The sequence below is a fragment of the Protopterus annectens genome, chromosome 7.part1 (genome assembly GCF_019279795.1).
Source record: "Protopterus annectens isolate FY-2018-M chromosome 7.part1, PAN1.0, whole genome shotgun sequence".
In the NCBI taxonomy this organism is placed as follows: domain Eukaryota; kingdom Metazoa; phylum Chordata; order Ceratodontiformes; family Protopteridae; genus Protopterus; species Protopterus annectens.
Window position 1 is genome coordinate 444,798,561 of NC_056740.1, and position 22,811 is coordinate 444,821,371.

General features: G+C 36.0%; 1 protein-coding gene across 1 annotated transcript in view; it reads left to right on the forward strand.

Annotated features, from left to right (window-relative positions):
* Positions 1 to 22,811, forward strand: part of LOC122807818 (myocardial zonula adherens protein-like) — a 1,184,151-nt gene that overhangs the window by 576,044 nt on the left and 585,296 nt on the right. The gene's annotated exons all lie outside the window — the stretch shown is intronic.

A 22,811-nucleotide genomic window follows, 5' to 3' on the forward strand; every position in this document is an offset into this window, starting at 1 on the left:
CTACGTGTGTATTATGCATATCTTTAATGGTAACTTGCAAAATTTTGTCAGCCACTTACATGTATATCTGTCTGTCCATCTGTCTATCTATCTATCTATCTATGTATTTATCTATTTATCTGTCTGTCTATTTATCTGTCTGTCTATCTATTTATCTATCTATCTGTCTGTCTATCTGTCTGTGTCTAGCTATCTGTCTGTCTGCCTATCTGTCTATCCATCTGTCTATCTCTCTGTCTGTTGATCTGTCTGTCTGTTGATCTATCTATCTATCTATCTATCTATCTATCTATCTATCTATCTATCTATCTAGCCATCTAGCTATCTATTGATCTGTCTATGTATCTGTCTATCTGTCTATCTATCTGTTTGTGTATATACAGTCCTCTTATTTATTTGGATGCCTGACTTTCATGTGCAGATAGTTCCAGGGGATAGATCTAAGGTATATCACATTATGGTGAGATAAATGTTCACCTCTCTGTTTTCCTGTGCATCTATATTATACTGGTTCTTTGAATGATTCTATTCTACCAGTCCTTGAAGCATTCAGTATGAATCTGGGTTCCACTATTTATTTTTGAAATAGATTTCTAAATAAAGATATTCAAAAAAAAAAAAAAAAAAAAAAAAAAAAAAAAAAAAAAAAAGAAAGAAAATGTAGCTTTGTTTTGTTAAAAAACAAGGTGTTATGTGGACTTTTGTGTACCTGTAATGTAAGGATTGTGCCCCATACAACCCTGCTTCATCTAGTTATTAACTCTGAGACTAATGTATTACAGAGAATGGAGAATATGCCATGATGCTGCAATTTCACAGGAAGTCTACATTCCCCAAAATCACACTTAAATTTTCTTTGTACTCTACATCACACTTAATGGGGGAATTCAAGAAGGCACTGCTGTACTTTTTCATGCCTCATCAACTGCCCTTACATGGTGCTTAACAGACTGTCTTCCAACATGAACTCATGCAACACTCAGAAGGGCTTCACTGCAGCCATGCTGAGTGCTAATGAGGCATTCTGGTGGGAGAGCCTTATGCTAATTAGCCATGTGCTCTCCGCCCAAAACCTCCACCAGAAAGGCATCACGATGGCCAAACAGTTCAAGAAATCGCATGGCTGTTTATCAACATTGCCATCACCACCTTGTCATGGGGGGGGGGCACTAGACACCAGGGATGAGTCTTTAAAGTACCCCAACAACACAGACATCATAATGGGGATAAGAGGATGGAGGGTTATGTTAGACAGCTTGGATGATCTTTTAAAGGGTCGTACTAACATAGATGTCATAATAGGGTTTGGAGGATTGGAGGTTACCCAAGACACCAAGGATGATTCTTTAAAGTGGCCTAATGACACAGGCATCATAATGGAGTTTGGAGGGTAGGAAGATCCTAGAACACCAGGGCCAAATAGATATGTGCTGTAAATGCACTAAAGTATATAGGGATGGAGTGAACCACTATATGGACAGGTACAGATACGGTGATGTGTGTGTATTCATGTTTGTGTACTTGTGTTTGCATAACTGCCTACACAAGCAGCAGGTAGTAACCTGCTACATGTTGCAGTAGGTTCCTACCATGACATGCAGATTAGCCATGATACACACTTTGCAGTAGTAACTGTGATACAAAAAACGTGCAAATTAGCCACTAAAGAAGTCTGACCTCATTACTACTAAGATGTCTCTGAATCATAGATGGGCATGTCATGGGAAAAGGGTTTTCAAGCATGAGATGTACAGCCCATGCTAGGAATTATAATGAATTCCCAAGAATATTCTTGAACTTGCAACAGGTACCATATAAAAGCATTTATTCTGGTGAACATGCATTCTCAGTTTTGGGATCAAAAGCATGAAACTCCCTTCCACGATCTCCAAGAAATCTCTATAAACTCTGATGTTTTCATATTGGACTGTTAAATTTCTTGTGCAGCAAACCAAAAATGTCCTGCTTTATTCCCTTGGCCATTACATAAATCTTTAATTTTGTAACCTGCAATTATTTGTTGCTGTTAACATTTCTTTTTATTCTTTGTTTAAGAAAAATATAAATGTTATCCATCTTCAGATTAATTTATTGTTTGCTTTTTATTTTATTTATTCTTTGTTGGCTAGGTTAGTCTCACTAGGCAAGTGCCCCTTTTCAGGAGACCCAAGGTTGTATTCATATTGACTAGGGGAAATTTGGTCTGTGCACTTTGGGACTTTTCCTTTTTTTATAGGAAACGTGATATCTTTTAGAACCACCTGAGCTACCTCTAGCTCAAGCAGATACGCAGTATTGTTTTCACAAGATGATCATGAAGATATGGTTACTGAAAAAAAATCACTTTTTTCAAGCTTCACTTTCCTGAAGCTACTTCTGTACTTAATACCTGAAAGCTGAAAAAAGTAGGTGTTAGTAGAAGCTTACTGTAGTTGTACATTTTGAAACCTTTACTCTCAAAGGACAACAGTGACTTCCATTGTGTTTTTGTCACTGTCTCCATCTTGATCGACTCATAACACTCTTTTTTTTACTTTAGTCTTTGTCACTTCCTAAAGTTTGTGACACGAACCAGGCATATTATATTGGCAAACCTGAATGTGCACTTAGATAACATATTCGCCAACACATGTACTGTATTAGAATAGTTTACTATGGTTTTAGTGATCATAACAACTTCAAATTGCTAAATTAGATGACCAGAAGTTTGAAAGATAAGAATGCTGATAGCCACTTGTTTGAACAATGTCAAACATCAAATCTTCTTACCTGCATGGACACAGGAACACGTGTTAACAAAGGTCCAGAAGCGGGAGCAAGTCTGGTTGTTGAAACAACTGGGCATCAACATTCTTGTCTTACGACCTTCTGGTTGTGTGATTTAGTGATTCAAAATTGTTACGATTGCTAAAAACATTGTAAACCTATTAGTACTTCTAATTCTACAAACTCCCTCTATAAACATTCATCAACATTTTATTTATTTATTTAGCATTTGTTTACTGGGAAAGTCCGACTCGGCCAGAAAGTGGCCATTATCATCAGAGGCCTTGGGAGAAAAGCTCCACAATCACAATATTTCGAAAATCAATACTGATATTTCCAATCTCAAAGTATCATGTTACATTACAAAACATAAGAATGAAAAAAATGATGTCATGAGAAAAACACAGAACATACTAGAGTGCAACAAAAAGCAATAACACGAGTTGAAGAGAATATGTGAGGAAAAATTCAGTAGTCATATTATTTGTTACATAGATTAGTAAGTGGCAAATGAGACCTGAGAGAGTTCTAATAAGATATTTAAATAGATATCAGAGATTACATGCATAGAGACAGTGAGGGGACATTGAGTGATGTCTTAGTGAAAGGGGGAGGGTGTTCATATTATGGTTATAGAAGGAGGAAGGATGGAGAGAAGGACATTATAAGAAGAGAGCCGTGTAGGGGGTCTTCAGGTAGAGCAGGTGAGTAGTGAGGAAAGAGGTAGAGGAAAGGTCTGCAGAGGGGAATTAGATAAGGTGATATATAACAATAAATTATATATTGAAATAATATCTAACTGTTACAGAAGGAGGAAGGATGGAGAGAAGCAGATTATAAGAAGAGAGCCGTGTAGGGTGTATTCAGGTAGAGCAGGTGAGTAGGGAGGAAAGAGGTAGAGGAAAGGTCTGCAGAGGGGAATTAGATAAGGTAATATATAACAATAAATTATATATTAAAATAATATCTAACTGTTACAGAAGGAGGACGGATGGAGAGAAGGAGATTATAAGAAGAGAGCCGTGTAGGGTGGCTTCAGGTAGAGCAGGTGAGTAGGGAGGAAAGAGGTAGAGGAAAGGTCTGCAGAGGGGAATTAGATAAGGTAACATATAACAATAAATTATATATTAAAATAATATCTAACTGTTACAGAAGGAGGAAGGATGGAGAGAAGGAGATTATAAGAAGAGAGCCGTGTAGGGTGTCTTCAGGTAGAGCAGGTGAGTAGGGAGGAAAGAGGTAAAGGAAAGGTCTGCAGAGGGGAATTAGATAAGGTAATATTTAACAATAAATTGTATATTAAAATAATATCTAACTGTTACAGAAGGAGGACGGATGGAGAGAAGGAGATTATAAGAAGAGAGCCGTGTAGGGTGTCTTCAGGTAGAGCAGGTGAGTAGGGAGGAAAGAGGTAGAGGAAAGGTCTGCAGATGGGAATTAGATAAGGTAACATATAACAATAAATTATATATTAAAATAATATCTAACTGTTACAGAAGGAGGACGGATGGAGAGAAGGAGATTATAAGAAGAGAGCCGTGTAGGGTGTCTTCAGGTAGCGCAGGTGAGTAGGGAGGAAAGAGGTAAAGGAAAGGTCTGCAGAGGGGAATTAGACAAGGTAATATATAACAATAAATTATATATTAAAATAATATCTAACTGTTACAGAAGGAGGATGGATGGAGAGAAGGAGATTATAAGAACAGAGCCGTATAGGGTGTCTTCAGGTAGAGCAGGTGAGTAGGGAGGAAAGAGGTAAAGGAAAGGTCAGCAGAGGGGAATTAGATAAGGTAATATATAACAATAAATTATATATTAAAATAATATCTAACTGTTACAGAAGGAGGATGGATGGAGAGAAGGAGATTATAAGAAGAGAGCTGTGTAGGGTGTCTTCAGGTAGCACAGGTGAGTAGGGAGGAAAGAGGTAGAGGAAAGGTCTGCAGAGGGGAATTAGATAAGGTAACATATAACAATAAATTATATATTAAAATAATATCTAACTGTTACAGAAGGAGGACGGATGGAGAGAAGGAGATTATAAGAAGAGAGCCGTGTGAGGTGTCTTCAGGTAGAGCAGGTGAGTAGGGAGGAAAGAGGTAAAGGAAAGGTCAGCAGAGGGGAATTAGATAAGGTAATATATAACAATAAATTATATATTAAAATAATATCTAACTGTTACAGTAGGAGGAAGGATGGAGAGAAGGAGATTATACGAAGAGAGCCGTGCAGGGTGTCTTCAGGTAGAGCAGGTGAGTAGGGAGGAAAGAGGTAGAGGAAAGGTCAGCAGAGGGGAATTAGATAAGGTAATATATAACAATAAATTATATATTAAAATAATATCTAACTGTTACAGAAGGAGGAAGGATGGAGAGAAGGAGATTATAAGAAGAGAGCCGTGTAGGGGGTCTTCAGGTAGAGCAGGTGAGTAGGGAGGAAAGAGGTAGAGGAAAGGTCTGCAGAGGGGAATTAGATAAGGTAATATATAACAATAAATTATATATTAAAATAATATCTAACTGATACAGAAGGATGGAGAGAAGGAGATTATAAGAAGAGAGCCGTGTGGGGTGTCTTCAGGTAGAGCAGGTGAGTAGGGAGGAAAGAGGTAGAGGAAAGGTCAGCAGAGGGGAATTAGATAAGGTAATATATAACAATAAATTATATATTAAAATTATATCTAACTGTTACAGAAGGAGGAAGGATGGAGAGAAGGAGATTATAAGAAGAGAGCCGTGTAGGGTGTCTTCAGGTAGAGCAGGTGAGTAGTGAGGAAAGAGGTAGAGGAAAGGTCTGCAGAGGGGAATTAGATAAGGTAAGGTAGTAGGGAAAACCAAAAAGGAGTGGAGCAGGAGGATGGAGAGGGTTGTGAGTGTGATCTAGGTTGAAGGGGTGAATGAAGTATAATGGGTAAGTTCAGCCAGGATTGGCACACAAGCAGGTTCAAGATTTTGTAAGGTATTCTTTTAGGGAGTATTTAAAGGCTGGTCGGTTACAAATAGTTCTGGGTAGTTAGCAGTAAGGAGTTCCATTTTCGGATTTATTTGGTTTATTTATGGTAAAAAGTTGAAATACATGTTGATTAAAGGGGTAAGAGCCGGGCAGGCTAATAGTCTGTGTAGGATTTTATATATTGTTATAAGTTGAATGTTAGGGAGGCGCAGGGGGAGAGCTTTACAGTGGTGGGTAAAGGCAGACGAATTAGTAGCAAACTTGGCAATTTTGTAGTTGCAGCTTTCAAGTTTGTTTTTATGGAGGATTGTAAATTAGTTACAATTGGTGCTCCATAGAGTAGGGAGGGCAAAAGGTAGGTTTTGACTGGAGTAGGTTTTGTGGGTGTGCTCAGAAAATGTTTGTTTCTGTATAGCATGCTTAGTTTTGATGGGTTTTCTTGACATTCCTTTGGATGTCGAGGTCAAATTTAATATTATCATCTATTATGACTCCTAATAGTTTGGTATGGTGGACTAACTCAATTTCAGGGCATTTCCTGAAAAGATTTTGAAAGATGCTTTGTTACGGGTGTGAGGTTTTTTGGGGTAAAGAGGAGGAGTTTGTTTTTTTGGGGGTTGAGTATGAGTTGTGCTGTTCTAAGAAAGATTTCAATGGAGCTGACAGCTTCTTGAGTGATTTCTTGGAGGTGAGTTAAGGTGTTTGAAGAGCAGATGAAGGTAGAGTCATCTACATATTAAATCAAGGTGCATTTACAATAAGATGAATGTAGCGTATTGATAAACATATTGAATAGTAGAGGGTCAAGGATGGATCCTTGTGGGACTCCCGTGGAAGTGGGAAGGTATGCGGAGATAGATCCTTGCTATTTTACAGCTTGTTGCCTATTGGCGAGGTAGCTAGAGATCCATTGAATAGAGGGAGATCCTAGACCCAGGGTGGAAAGTTGATTGAGGAGTTTACTCTGAGAGACCATGTGCACAACATGTAGAACTTTTAAAAAAATGTATATTTTTTATCTTGGAAAAAATCACTGCATTCCTGAAAGGATAGAGATTGGAAGTCACATCTTGAAGCATATGAAGGGTGTTGGCAACTATATTTCATTGCTACCTCCAATCCAGTGATTAATGATTGTGTCTCTATCAGTAGTCCTTAATGACAAAGGGTAGCTTGTATTTAATTGTTTGTACACTGGACATCAAAATGTTTTTGTATTTAAGATTTTTCTATTGCTACAACAAAATAAAATTGGAGTGAGTGGTATCATTTATGTTTAAGTCTTAATTATGTTCCATGTGGCTTTATCACCCAGCTATGTACTTTCTGTCTATAGGAAGTATGTTCTACACTAATCTGTATTCTGACATGGTCTTTTAGGTGAAAGCATTAAATAATAAAATGGTTGTTTCTGTTAATTTGGTTGGTAGCGAGTGTTTTATTTTGGAATCTTTCCTTTATGCAACACACTGTAGTTTGGAAGTGACTTAGGTGTGCATAAAGAGATATACAGCAATCGAATTAAGGAAATGCAAAAAGTCTATTACTCATAACAGATGACATCACTGTGGACATAAATAGTGATAAGTAAATTAGATTTTAAATCTGGATACCAGCATTTTATAGAGAGCTAGAGAGCTGAAGGATAACAACATTCTCTATATCTATGGACATCATATTTTGTTGTTGGACATTCTAGACCCACAATTTCAAGTAATGTAATTTTGATAGGGAAACCTGAGAAGGTATTATGAGAATTGCATTTTGGGTAAGTTGCACTGCTAAAATATTTCAGTATGTGATACAGAAGGAATTCAGAATAGTAAGAATTACAGTGACACTATGTTAATATATGTCAAAATAGAATGCGACTATTTATATTTTCCTCAATAATTTTTATCCACCAGAACCATCAAACTCCCCATATTCTATGGACCCTTTCATTCTCCCCAACCTCAGCATCCAGGGCAGCAATGCAAGAAATGGGGACCATGACTGTCATCCAGTGGGGCGATAGGAAATGTTTTGTGTGTGTGTGTGTGTGTGTGTGTGTGTGTGTGTGTGTGTGTGTGTGTGTGTGTGTGTGTGTGTGTGTGCGCATGTGTGTGTGCGTGTATTTGACTTTAAAGCACAGAAAGCCTATAGCTAAAACAGATAATAATATCAGAAGTGTTCTACTTATTGGTGATTCCCTTTTCAGATATACAGACTCTACTCTGACCAGAATGGCAAAGGATAAGCTGACCTCCATGTGCCTCCCAGACACTAACAATGAACAGTCAGATGAGTTAATACTTTTTCCAGCTGTGAATAACAACAAACGCTCATATGAGTGAATGTTTTTTTAGTAGAATTTTTGCCAACAGTCTTTTCCATGGGATCTTAATAGAGTGGGGTAAGGGAATTTTTGTTGTTTTTGATTGTTTTACATTTGATTTAAAATGATTGTTTGCTCATTCTTCACTTTTGTGAGTGTTCAATGTTTGATGAGACACTCGATTAAAGGCATCACCAGAGCCCTACAGGCCATAAAGCATTCAAAATATGAGTATAAACATGTTACTGCTAATGTTGGGTGGATATCTCTGGTGGTGCACCATGAATGGGATTCAGATGGGTGGTGGAGCTCGCACCATATGTTCATAACAAGGGGAAATCTCTTGCATAGAGCAGCATTCTACCTCACACAGGGTCATGCCTAAATGCAAATCAGCCATCAGTAACTTTAAAGCTGGTGACATTTGAAAGGGATTCAGTTTGTGACAGCTTGAGTGAGCATAGCAGACAGGACTTATTGTTTCACTAAAGAGAGGCTACACCTCCCCTTAGAGGACTTTGTCATACTGGTAAAAAAAAAAATCAACCCCAACAAATGCCTTATTTTAAGGAAAGTGAAATTAGTAGACATTGTGACATAGGAAAAACTTCCAATTTGCCAGGCATCAGTGAGGGCAATGCTCAACACAAGAAGCTTTAGGGGCATAATGTCTGATTTAGAAACTTTCCTTTATATGCGTTCATTATGTCTTACACTAGTAGCAGGAGGGACATATCTATATTTATTAGAGATTTCATACCTACATGTTTTATTCCAAATGACCTAAGCCTTTATTACTTCATACAGATCTAAATCACTCTCAACAAAGCAAATTCTTACTATATTGGTATTGAAAGTGTCTGTCCTCTACATCTCCAGAGGAACATATCGAGTACCTATTCATCTTCCTCCAACTGGAAGTTAAACAAAACACCTTTTCATTAGCAGACTTTAATTACCTAAATATCATTTGGTCTATTTACAAATCGAGCAATTGTTATTCCTAGGCCATTCTCAATATCATCTTCAGATAAACTGGGTCATCGTTGTACCACCCCAAGTGTACAGTCCTCCCTGGTGAGATCCAATCACAAGTCAGTCACACTAGAGGCTAGAGGTAGCAATTGTGTCTAACCCACCCCCAGCTGAAACAAGGCTAAAAAATCTCTCCAAAGCCAACTACAACCTTTTATGAAACAGCATTGGTAGTTTCATAACTCCTGCCCCTACTGATAAAAAAGATACCTATGCCAGGATTTACACCAAATCCTTGTATAAACATCTACACAACTGCATCGACTCAGCTGTACCTGACAGGATCAAAGTAAGTTTCTCACAAAAGAACAAACCTGCTTGGTGGACCTCCACCATTAACAGTCTGTATAATAGGAGAAAGAAACTGCTGTCTAAAAGCAGTAAGAGACGGTCCCCTAACTCAAAGAAATCCCTCATCAGCTTAAATAATCAGACACCTAGTAAAGAAATCTAAAGCTGACTATGAGTCTAAATTGGACACCCCAGCTATGGGTAACCATAAAGCATTCTTTGGCTATGTCCACAACTTCAAAGGAAAATCCCAGATTTGTGCAAAACATATTGTAAATGGCACAACATATACTGAACCTGGGATGTTGCAAACCTGCTAGCAGATAGGTTCAGTGAAAACTTTTCCCCCTTGTCTCTGCCTCTAATACCACAAGACATCCCTCCCACATGTCTCCCCCATAATCCCTAAGGAACAGGTCCTTAATCCCCTTTCCAAGGCTAAAAACATGACCTCTATGGGACCAGACAACATCTCTGGTTGTGTTCTAAATAGTTAAAGCAGGGGCTAGCTGCACCTCTGGGTATTGTCTTCAACCACAGCCTAAGCACTGGGTATGCCCCTGCAGACTGAAAAACTGCTACTGTCATCCCCGTACACAAGAGGGGGGTTCCTCTACTAACCCAGGAAACCACAGACCCATAAGTTTGACCAGCCTCATATGCAAGGCCCTGAAGAGAATCATCATGGACCTTATCAACAAAGATACAGGCGACCTGCAAACATTAGATCCGTCCCAGTTTGGCTTCGTCAAAGGGAGATCATGTCTATTGAACTTGGTGGACTTCTTCGCAACAGTCCAAAAAGCCCTGAATTAGGGTAAAACTGTGCATATGGCCTGTTTGGACTATGCACAAGCCTTTGACACTATTCCCCACTCAGATATCATAGATAAATTTACTCAACTGAGTGTAAACCAGTATATCATTAGGTGGGTTGCAAACTGGCTCATGGATAGAACACACACAGTTAAAATAGGGGACTATGGGGGGCAGAGCCTGAATGGCTAACTGAAGGTAGCAGATTTTTAGAGCTCCTTAAACTAGTACAGAATACAGGAATTAAAATATTTTTTCTAACAAAAACATCCAAAATTGATAGATGAAAGTCTGATATACAAATTTACAAACTTTGGTGGATATCTGTAAGAATTTTCCTGTCAAAATATATTGGAAACTATTATAACTGATAGAAATGAGCAACTCAAAGAACTCTCACTCTGCTCTAGCACTAAAAGAGGAACTACAACTTGTGACCACTACACTGCAAGAACTGTCATTGAAAATGGATGACTTTAATGAAAATCTACAGAATCTGAAGGAGAATTGTCAAAAACAAACAGATGTAGTTAAAGAAATGCTTCAACAACATCAGACTAAAATAACAAACATAGAAACTTCTTTAAGTGATACTGAGGGAAGACTCAAGGAAGAAGAAACCCAAAGAGACATTCTCCTCAAGCAAAATATTTGGCTTCTCAATAAAGTGGATGACTTAGAAAATAGGGAGAGAAGGATAAACATTAGGATTTTCAGTTTACAAGAGAAGACTGAAGGAAGAGACATCATTTCTTTTTTAAACACATGGATTCCAGGAATATTAGACCTTAAAGAGGGATTCTCATTTGGCATTGAAAGAGCTCACAGAGCCTTTGGAAATCCAACTTTATCACCTTCAGCTGTGTCTTCTATATTAACAAGGTCAACTGTAATAACGTTTTTATCCTTTATGGACAAAGAACTAGCACTTAAAAGGAAAAGCCCTTTAAAATATAATCAAAATTTAATAAGATTTGGCAATGATTATTCTGCAAATGTTCTGGAACAAAGGAAAAAGGCATGGCCATTAATTAAACTACTAAAACAAAATAACATGAAATCTCAGCTAGTTTTCCATGCAATAATCAAAATATTGCATTTAAATGAAATGAGAACCTTCAATAAGCCTCCTTGTTCATTAAAAACAACAATATTATTTCTATTCCTGAAGATATGGACTGGGCATCCCCTTCCTTGAAAAGAACAACTGATAAGAATACCTGGACTGATGTAAAAAAGAAAAAAAAAACAAAAAAACTGAATCTAAGATTGCTATTCCAGCAAATTCAATCATAGTATCAACTGCAACATAATTAACAGCTGATGCATATTACTAGTTCATAACTTTAAATGTAAAATTTACTCTTGTGTATGTATGTTAATGTATATATACAGGATGAAAAAGGTATGGCTTATTTATCTTATCTAAATTCTTCACTGGTAGTAACAGTTGGAAATATTCTTTAGTATTTGTTCTTTACACTTCTTCTACTTCTCTATATATTATTTAATTTAATGAAACCACTAAACAGTTATTTTCATTAATTCAAAAAGTCTAAAGGGTAAATAAATCCTAACAGACAAGTTTCATATAATATATCCAAAGTTCTATATGTGCTTTCTATTTAAAAATGAACAGCAAATAAAATATTCTTACTGACAAATATGGTCATACTTTAGCATTTGATTTAATTGTGGAAAGGACAATGAAATCAGTCGTTTTGGTGCAAATAAATGTATATGCCACATATTTATGTTGTTTTGCTGAAGTGAAGCATCTGATGATTTTAAATGTCTGTGTGCTGCCATGTTTGCTTAGCTTTACTCAATATTTACAGCTGCACTGAATGATTGTGAATGATGTGGCATGGGGCTGCTTCCTGAAATGAAGTGAACGCTTATGATGTTGTAGAGATGTGGACTTAGACTGAGGTAATGCTAACTTCCTTAATTAGAGTAATTGAACTGTGGGCTGCAACCCTTTTTTTAACGTACATTAGACCCTCTTAAATACTGGAAGAGATGAATGGGAAGGAGTGGTGAGTGAAGGATGGGAAAGAAGAGTTATGGGAGGGAGGGAAAATAACATCTCCTGTGGTTGTTAGCACTGTAAACATAAATTGGATGCAGTTGCAGCTGTGAAAAATGATCGCGACTTAGACATACAAGCAGTTGTGGCTAGCGAAATAGATAGCAACTCTCATACGATATAGGTCCGAACCTTGAGAGTGTCGATTACACTATTTGCTGTCTTGGATCATTGGAGTTCTATCTGGATAGCAGCATTCACTGACTTATGATGCTGTTGTTATCGCCGATTGTTGGATTCTTAAGCGAGGTCACTTGATTACTTGTCTCCATTAAGATTCTGTGATGCTGCAGTGGCTGGGAACATGAGATGTGGGCAAGTTTTGCTTGTAATTCTTGAAGGTTTTGCCCACAGATTATGGATACTAGAAGTTATGTGCTATAATAGAGACAATTATTTGTGAGATGGAGAGAATTGCATGGTGTGGTGTATCAGTGGTATATAGAGTGGATGTGGAAACTGACAGTTGAGTGCATTTGATTTTACTGGGTATTTATTTGATTTATGTTCAGCTGATTAGTCCGGGGGGTGCTCTGTCTAGATCGAACTTGTGTCAGTTGTTGCCTTTGTGTGTACATAAACTTGACAGAATGTGGAACAGATATGCAGAAGTTTGCAAGGGAGAAGGCTAAAAGCATTTGGTTTTAGAAGTGAGAAAGTGGGAAAACAGTGCACTTGTGAGCAGTTAGTGGTGATGCTTTTTTAAGCCCAGAAAGGTCACGAGCAGGTTTAATCTTTGTAACTGACTCATCGCAGGCTTGGAGTACTTGTTTAATGTTGTTATAGTTACTGGCAGCAAAGTCAGTGATTGGTTGCTTTAATTTCAGTGGAATGAGGAAGTGAACACTAACAGAGGGAATGCAGAAATCATTTAGACTTCTTAACAAATCATTTTATAACTTAGTAATGTGAAGCATTTGCAAAATCATACACAAACATTTGAAATAATAACTTGTTAATCAATTCTGCAAAGGCATTATAAAGGTTAATAGTTTAATGTTCTACTGTTAACCATTTTCTGCATTTGTTATGTAGTATTGAATGACATGTTTACATATAATTCTCTTTGTTGATCCACATTATATATGTGTCAGTATCTAATGCTATACTAGTTGTTTTATGCTACGTGTGTTTGAATAAATGTCACAAAGCAATGACACAAAGTTGTTATAAATATTTCAAACATTAATAGACATACATATACCATTGAATAACATTGATTGTCAGTAAATGATGAAAACTACATTCACAGTTGTATGTTATCTGCTAGGTCACTTTGTACAACTACCCAACAACCTTATTTTATGATACTGCTGGAAACTGGAAAGGACAGGTGTGAAATGTTATATCATAATGTGTATATATAATATATTCATATATTAATCTCAAGTAGTAGGTCATATAAGAACAATATAAACATATCCTTAATTTTAAATCATAATATATCAGTACTGACATGTATTTCTACACTTGCACAGGATCTTAAGACTTGTTATTTGAACATAATGTTTTGGAGAATGGATGAGAGAAGTGGGAGAGAGAAAGTGAGGGAAGGGAAAATAAAATTTATTAAATTGTCTTAAGTGACTCAGGAATATTCAGTAGTAGTGTTGAGGAAACAGTCTCTTTTATACTGTAATGAATGTAATTTGGATCATTATTAAAACAGTAGAACACATTACTTTGTATACATCTGATTACAATCAATGCAGTTATTACTTAAAAACAATATGGAAAGAATGGGAATGGTCAGATGTTATGCTGATATAAAATAATAACTAAACTAAATCAGAAATACATACTGTATTGTTATAGTAGATTGCAGCTGAGGACACATTACATATCCTAATAGCTCTCAAAATGAAAAAATTATGTAGTTTCTAAGTTGATGGATGAAAATAAAAGTAAGAAAGTAATAAAAAGCTTTTACCAAATTAATTATCTCTCCTTAAAATCTTTTTGTGAATCCTAAACTATTAAATCTAAGTTTTTAAATGTGTATATGAGTTATATAACAGATCAGTTATTCATATGATACTTTACATTTGATTTAATAGGATACTTTTGATACAAATTCTATTATACTAAGAAATCATACATTCCAATAAGTTAAATAATAAAATGTCACAAGTTATTTTAATCACATACTAGTCTTTATAATTGCAATGTATCCATGGAGCTCAAACAAATGGGAAGAAACTTAGGGAGTTTGGTACAACAGATTTATTCCCTATCTGTTGGATCAGGAATATTTTTCATTCCATGTTGGATGTGGATCAAAAATTACACTAGTATAACTTTATTGATTACCTTAATTCTTAAATTCATATTTAGTTTCACTAAGCTTGACATGAGTTTTTCTTTATTGTCTTTTTTTGAAGAAAATGTTGTTGACTGAGACAGAAGGATGTATACAAGCTATTATAAAATTAATAATTAGAAGAGAAGTTTTATATATTAAAAATAACAATATAACATTTCTTTATCTAAAACAATCTGAAATGGACTTCACATTGTTATCTTTAAATACTAATGGCTTAAATAATCCAAACAAGAGATCTAATTTGTTAAAATATGTAAAGTTAAATAGAGCCCAAATAATATTCTTACAGGAAACACACTTTAAAAAGAATGATCAATTTATATAGAATCCAAGTGAATATATGATTCTAAGTTGTTCCTCATATAAATTAAAGACTAGAGGGGTAGCAATCTTATGGAAAAAGAGTTCTCTAAGCCCTGACATTATTCACAAACATGTAGACAGTGATGGTCTTATAACCACTGTTATATTGAAATTTAATAATAGAACAGAGACTTTAGTAAACTTATACTGGATCCCTAGTATTGGGGTGGGAACTGTCAAGAAACATTTAGATCTCATAACAAGTATATCTAAAGGAAACTTGATAATAGGTGGTGATTTTAATTGCATCACTGATACTTCTGAAACCACACAAATAAGAAATCCCCATGTTTAACATCTTCTGCAAAACTTCCAAAAAGATGGATTGAGGCATTAAAATTAAGTGACACCTATAATACTATAAGTAGCAACTCATTACTATTTTCTCATCAAGATTATAGATTTGGAACCCAAACCAGAATAGACAAAATATATATTTCTCAGGATCTTTGCTCAAAATGACTTACTTTTCACTAATCCCGTGTTCTTTCTCAGACCATAACTCTCTTATCTTGAATATTCAAGTAGATTTTATGCCATTAACACTCACCTCTAGAATTCCATCATATATTACAAAAATTAAAGAATTTAAACGATGGTTAAACAATGAAGTACAATTCTTTTTAGATATTAATTATAAACCAGATGTAAGCATAGTTATGGTTTGGGATTCATTAAAAGCTTTTATATATATATATATATATATATATATATATATATATATATATATATATATGTTAAAACCCTTAGTTGGTTCAAAAACAAAATAAAAGAATGGGAATCAGAACTGCAACAATTACAAAAACAACTTTTGTCATATAAATCTAAAAAGAACTTTAATTCATATGGTAACAAAAAGATAATAGAAGAACTAAATAAAAGATATAATGAAGTACTAACCCACAAAACCAATTTAGCCATGGAAAAATTAAAAAATAAACTCTTATGGAATTTCACCAAAGAATTTACATAATCTAGTCATGAAAATTAAAATGCAAACTAAAGCTAATTCTGTTGTTAGCATCTTGCATGAAGGGAAAGGTAAGAAAGTTTCAGAAATAGGTGATATTTTAGATGCATTTAAAAATCATTATATGGAGCATCATAAAACTAAAAACACTGCAAGGGAGCATTTAAATTTAGAAACTATTAATCCTAACATTAGGAAATACCTAATGAATTAAAAACGGAATTGGACAAACCTATTACATACAAGGAAATCACAGAAAAGATTAGAGAAACCAAAACTGGTAAGGCCTCAGGGATAGATGGAGTAATACCAGAAATGTATAAACTTTTTCACACAAGTATAAATTCATTGTTACATAAAACATTTCTTGAAATACAAACTAATGCAATAATTCCCCCCTCATGGAGATACTCTTTAATTACCCCTATTTTAAAGGATAACAAAGACCCAGTCTATTGCAGTTCTTATAGACCAATATCATTGTTGAATATCAAGTATACATTATTCAAGTCAATCATAGTAAACAGAAAAAGTTCAATATCTGATGTAATCAAAAATGATCAAACTGGATTAATATATAATAGACACAAGCATGATAACATAAAAGAATATTGACAATTGATTATTTAAAGAGAGAAAATCAAGAAGCCTTGATAATTGGATTGGACATAGAAAAGGCTTTTGATTCATTAAACTGGGGTTATATAATTAAAATCCTAGAAGTATTTGATTTTCCCCTTTCTTTTTTCACACTTATAAAGAAAGCCTATGAAAAAAACTTAACTTATGTTAAATTAGGACCCTTTACTTCAGAGGCAATCCAAATTTCCTAAGGCACTAAACAAGGTTGCCCCATGCCTTCCATTTTATTTCCATTAGCTATAGAAATACTTGCTATATTAATAAGGAGCAACTCCAATATATTAGGAATAGATATGTATGAAAAATATAGCTCAAAGATTATGATCTTTGCTGATGATGTTCTTCTTACCCTGCCTAACTCAAAAGAAGTTCTAGACAAGGTAGATTTATTGATCGAGAAATTCCATAATATCTCAGGACTTCATTTTAATAAATTTAAATCAAAATTCCTGTTATTGAACAACAACAAAAAAAAGAATACAAGTTGGTAGGAATCACATAATTGGTGAGCAGGTCATCATCATCTTCCTTCGGCTGTTCCCGTTAGGGGTCGCCACAGCAGATCACCTGTTTCCATTTCTTCCTGTCCTCTGCATCTTGCTGTGTCACACCGGCCATGTCTTCTGCCTCTTCTCCTCCTTCGGCCAACAGTAGCCCAATTTCCGCCAGCACCCTGTAGGCTAACAGTACTGGTGGTGGTCGTTGTTAATCCGGGCCTCGACCGATCTGGTATAAAAATGTTTCTTGGTGTCTGCATGAAATGTTTTGGTGAAGTTTTACGTCGGATGCCCTTCCTGACGCAACCCTCCCCATTTATCCGGGCTTGGGACCGGCACAAAGAAATGCACTGGCTTGTGCATCCCCAGTGGCTGGGTTCATAGCAGGTAATCACCTTAAATTATCTAGGGATTGTCTTATGTGGAAATATAAATGAGATATTAAATGTTAATTATAGCAAGATTATAGATATAATTAAATCACTGGTGAACAAATCGGATAATATGTTTATAAATTTTGAAGCTAGATTACAACTGATAAAAATTATGTTGCTTCTTAAAATCCTATATGTAGTGCAAGCTATCTTGCTAATGCCTGAGAAGCGTTATCCTAAAGAAATAACTTCAGTATTATTAAAATTTCTTTGGCACCCTAAAAGAAATAGAATTGCATTATCACATCACATTAGGCAATGGAAACAAGGAGGACTAAACTTTCCAGACATAGCATTTTATATAACAGCTACTTTACTCAAAACTGTAATTGACTGGATAAACCCTAAATATGCATCTAACTGGAAATTATTACACACAACTATAATAACAAATGAAAACAAGTTGTCAAAAAATACTTTAGTTATAAACACAGACAATAATGTATGGTATTCACTGAGCTTAAATTTACAATATAATAAAACAAAACTTACTAAACTAAACCTAGTTAAACACCTTTTTGATAATTGTAGAAAAATGTTTAATATGAATATAGACTTAAAAACTTGGTTCATAACTTCTCTTTCAATATTACTAAGAACTTCCCAGATAGAATGTATAGAGATATTCTTATTTCTTGGGAACATAAAAACTTAATATCTTCGTTGCACTGCATAAAGAATCAACAAGTCTTAGATGCACAAAAATTGTCATCAAAGTTTAAGTTAATCTCACATGACTGGTTATTATTACAGAATGTTTTGACATACTCCAAGGATCTATTTAGAATAATAAATAACTCTTCCTTTAACAATCCTCCAAAATTTATAAGTGGATTGTTTGGACTTATTTACAATAATGCAACTATGAAAAATGAAACTTCATGCTTATATAATATAATAAAAAATATAAAACAGCCCCTAAAACAAGTTATTGGCAATTTATTACTAAAGGAATATTGATATCTCTATCTTCAGAGAATAAATCTAACATACTATTATCAATTAAATTAACATCATATTCTCAATACTGTAGAATATTTATTTGGAAATTTCTGCATAGATCCTTCTTAACCCCTGAAATTATTTCAAAAATCAATACTTCTAATAAAGGGTTATGCTGGAGATGTCAGTGAGTCTCTGAAGTGGACTGGTCTCATATTTTTTATAATTGTATGCAGATAAAAACTTTTTGGAATGATGTTATAATTTTTTACAAGCAGTTTTCACAGATACATTTGTTATGACTAAAGCCCTGATTTTATTGAATATAAATGAAGGTCCTCTCATGAATAAATCACATTTATATCAACTGCGGACAATACTAGCAATAGCTAGAAAATGTATAACCAGGAAATGGAAATCTAACATATCACCCACCATGGAGGACTCTCTGTATATTGAAGAAGACTGCATTAATGGAAATAAAAGTCAAAGAACTAAGAATGTTCCCTAAGCCATTAGTTAATAATCCATGGAAGAAAGTTCTGTCATTGACTGACACTTTACAATCGGTCTCAGTCACCTCATGATAGCATATTTATTATATGTTTTAACTTATTATCACTTGTTTATATCAAATACTATCTAAAGTCTACTCATGTCAAGAAATGTAAATATTGTAAATAGTTAATCAGTTATTCAATTTGTTATTTAATTGTAATCAAACTTTTTGTATTTTATTTCAAAATAAAAAATATTTGAGCAAAAAAAAAAAAAATAGGGGACTACATCCAACAACAGACCAGTAACTAGTGGAGTTCCACAGGGCTTGGTACTGAGGCCTCTATTGTTTGGAACCTACTTTTCAGAAGTATAGGCCAAGACAAATGGCATATGGGTGACAAAGTTTGCAGATGACCGTAGGCTGTCCTTGGTCATAAAATCCCCTAGTGACATTGACATCCTTCAGGAGGGTCTTACACAAAGCAGCAATTGGTGTCAAAGTCATTGGCTCAAGTTAAATGCAAACAAGTGCATCATCATCCCCTTTGGCAAGGGTGACATCCCCGCAAAGTACCACATTAACTACAACACAACACGTTAAGTACCCAATCAGTGGTGAGGGATCTGGGTACACAAGGTTATGGCAACCTCTTCTTTGACCACCACATTTCCAATAATAGAGCATAATGCCCCTATTGGTATGTAACTCAACAGGCACCTTCAGCAACTGGAGAGACTTTAGAAGTATCTTACAGTGAAAATTCAAAGCATTCAGCACATGCTTTATGTTGATAGATTAAAATCCCTGTCACTGTACTCTGTGTTATGCAGACTGCTCAGTGGAGATCTCTGCCTCACTTACAGGGCAACCTCAGATCCTGCCCTGATGGAAATGCTGCACATTAGCAAGCCAAATGGCACTTGTTGCACACACTCTAGTGACCTTAACATGAGACATGGCATCAACTGGACTTGCTGGAGAGACAGATTCATCTCCCAAAGGCTTCCCTTACTCTGGAATAAGTTGTAAGATGCCAATCCAAGTGAAACAGAGCCCATCTTTGACCTATTTAAGCATAATTTAGATCATTAGATGGGAAACCTTAAATTCCCCTTAGGGATCTCACCAGCATCCCTTCTAGACAGGGGCAGTAGATGCTGAGTTAGGTCTGCTAATAGCATAATTACAAAAGAGATGTGGGGTAAAAACATGGCTAAGCTGTTAAGGGCCCCCGAGCCATTAGCCTAGTAACTTCTTATGATCCCTGAACTAAATAGTTATTATGTCTGTAATAGGCAAAGGAGTCCTCCTAGCTCACCTTGAATATGGGCTCCCCATCATAACCACAGCCACTAAAAATTTCACCCACTTTACAGTCTCTTGAAAATAAAATCTGCTGATTCACTTCCAACTCCTCCATCTCTGGAACACCACTGTACCACCTTCTCCAAAGCTCAATGGCTCCCTGTCTCCTACAGAGTTGAGATAATCATTAAATCTCCTCTTTTCAAATGACTTCAGCAAGGCGTTCAAGCCTCTTGCTACCAAACTCCATAATAAACTACATCCTACAACCTCTGCAACTTCTTTCAATTGACTCCCTCACTTCAGAACCCTCCAAACCAAATTAAACATGATGGTACTGAACACTGTTTCTCCATTGTTGCACCCAAACTTTAGCAATCCCTCACCTAAAAATAACTCTCATTTTTCCCCACTTTCAGAGCACAACTCAAAAGACACATCTATCAAAAATCTGACTGCAAATGATTTTCCATTTGCCACATCACCTAACTCCATCTTCACCTACATCATTTCAACTTCAACCCTCTGTTCTCTCCTTCTGCTTCATGCCAAAGCATTTGATACCATTTCCCACTCTTGCACTAATAAAATTAATCCACACTTGGTTTTCTCCTCTGTTACCAATATTTGTTCATTCTTTCAATTGTCGGACGGATTTTGTAGCTTCTGTGATTACTCTACAGTTGTGAAATCAGTTCTGTTATTTATTTATTTATTTATTTTTTTTTGGGTGAATTTCTTCACATAGGCTGTACCTGCAAATGGTATATTCTGTTCAGTGTCCTACCCTTGTAAACAAAATAAAGTAAAATAAACTCTCCCTACAGAGATTCCAACTTCCTTGACCATGTCTTAACAAATGCCATTGCTCTCTGCTCAGACACACAGGTATTACTTTCCCTACTGAAATCAGACAATTTAGCCATCACCTTCCTCCTGAAGACCAACCTCCAGTCTATTAAATTATATGGACCTTTTTAAAAAGCCATGATCCAATCAACCTGAATGTCTGAGCATTGACACCTCAGTCCTAAGCAAGGAATTTTAGAGAAACCTGTTTCTTTCCATTATAAGCAAAACAAAAAATATGTCATTCATCAAATCTGGTGGGATAATGCAACCAACAAATTATATAACAGGAGGCACAAACTCCAGGCCTTACATAAATCTTGCCTCCTCTGTGCTCATAAACTAAAACTTTACCAAATAGGAAGTCAGAAATGCACTGAGATATAGCAATGCTGCCTACAAACAAAAGATAGCTACCAGCAGTAAAGTTGACCATAAAGATTTTGCTACCTATGTAAAATCAGCCATAATACCATAGCATGATCTGAAATCATTGAAAATGATGCTACCCACAAGGAGACCAAATTCACAATTAACACTTTGGCTAATAAATTCAGGTCTAATTTCATTCTAATTATTATATCCTTCATCCGTACTATACCAGAGACCCCCCCCATATCAATGTAGACAAAGCCTCAACTACTTTTTCAAAAAACAAAAAATAACAGCTCACTGGGCCAGACAACATACCTGGCTGATTATAGGGAAGCTTAAGGTATCATTTAGCAAAGCCTCTCCTAAATATCTTCACTCAAAGTCTCCCCACAGGATATGAACCAGAAATGCATATATGTGTATATATATATATATATATATATATATATATATATATATATATATATGTATATATATATATATATATATATATATATATGGGTCTCCTACGTTAGACCGAAAGTACAGAACACCGACTCCCACAACACCAACACCACAAGAACGAATCCGCAAAAGCACGAAAGTTCACATGCCTGACAAACCACAATCCCGACAGTTAACAAAACAAAACATTCGCTGTTCCACACAACACAAGCACACCAACAACCTAAAAACCTACACTACACCTTACACACAACTATCTATGCACTAACCTTACCCCAAACCCTAACCCTAAGGTCCATCACTATTGCACATTTACCTTACCCACACCCTAACCCTAACTCACTTAATCCGCCCCTAACCCTCAAGTCCCTCACTATCGCACACTTACCTTACACGCACCCTAACCCTAAGTCCCTCACTATCTCACACACACCTTACCCACACTTCTTCTTCTTTCGGCTTTTTCCCGGTTAGGGGTCGCCACAGCGGATCACCGTGTCCGCACATTGATTGGCAGTGGAGTTTTACAGTGTCAAGTTGCCAGCCCGGCACCCAACCTTCCACAGAAGGCACACACACACACGCACACCTAGGGCCAATTTAAAGTGTCCAATCCACCTGCAGCATGTCTTTGGGATGTGGGAGGAAACCAGAGCACCCGGAGGAAACCCACGTGACCACAGGGAGGACATGCAGACTCCGCACAGAAGGCACCCCAGCCGAGGATCAAACTGGAGAACCTCTTGCTGTGAGGCGGCAATGCTAACCACTGCACCACCATGGCCGCCCATACACCTTACCCACACCCTAACCCTAAATCCCTCACTATTGCACATTCACCTTACATGCACCCTAAACCTAAATCCCTCACTATCACACACACACCTTACACGCACCCT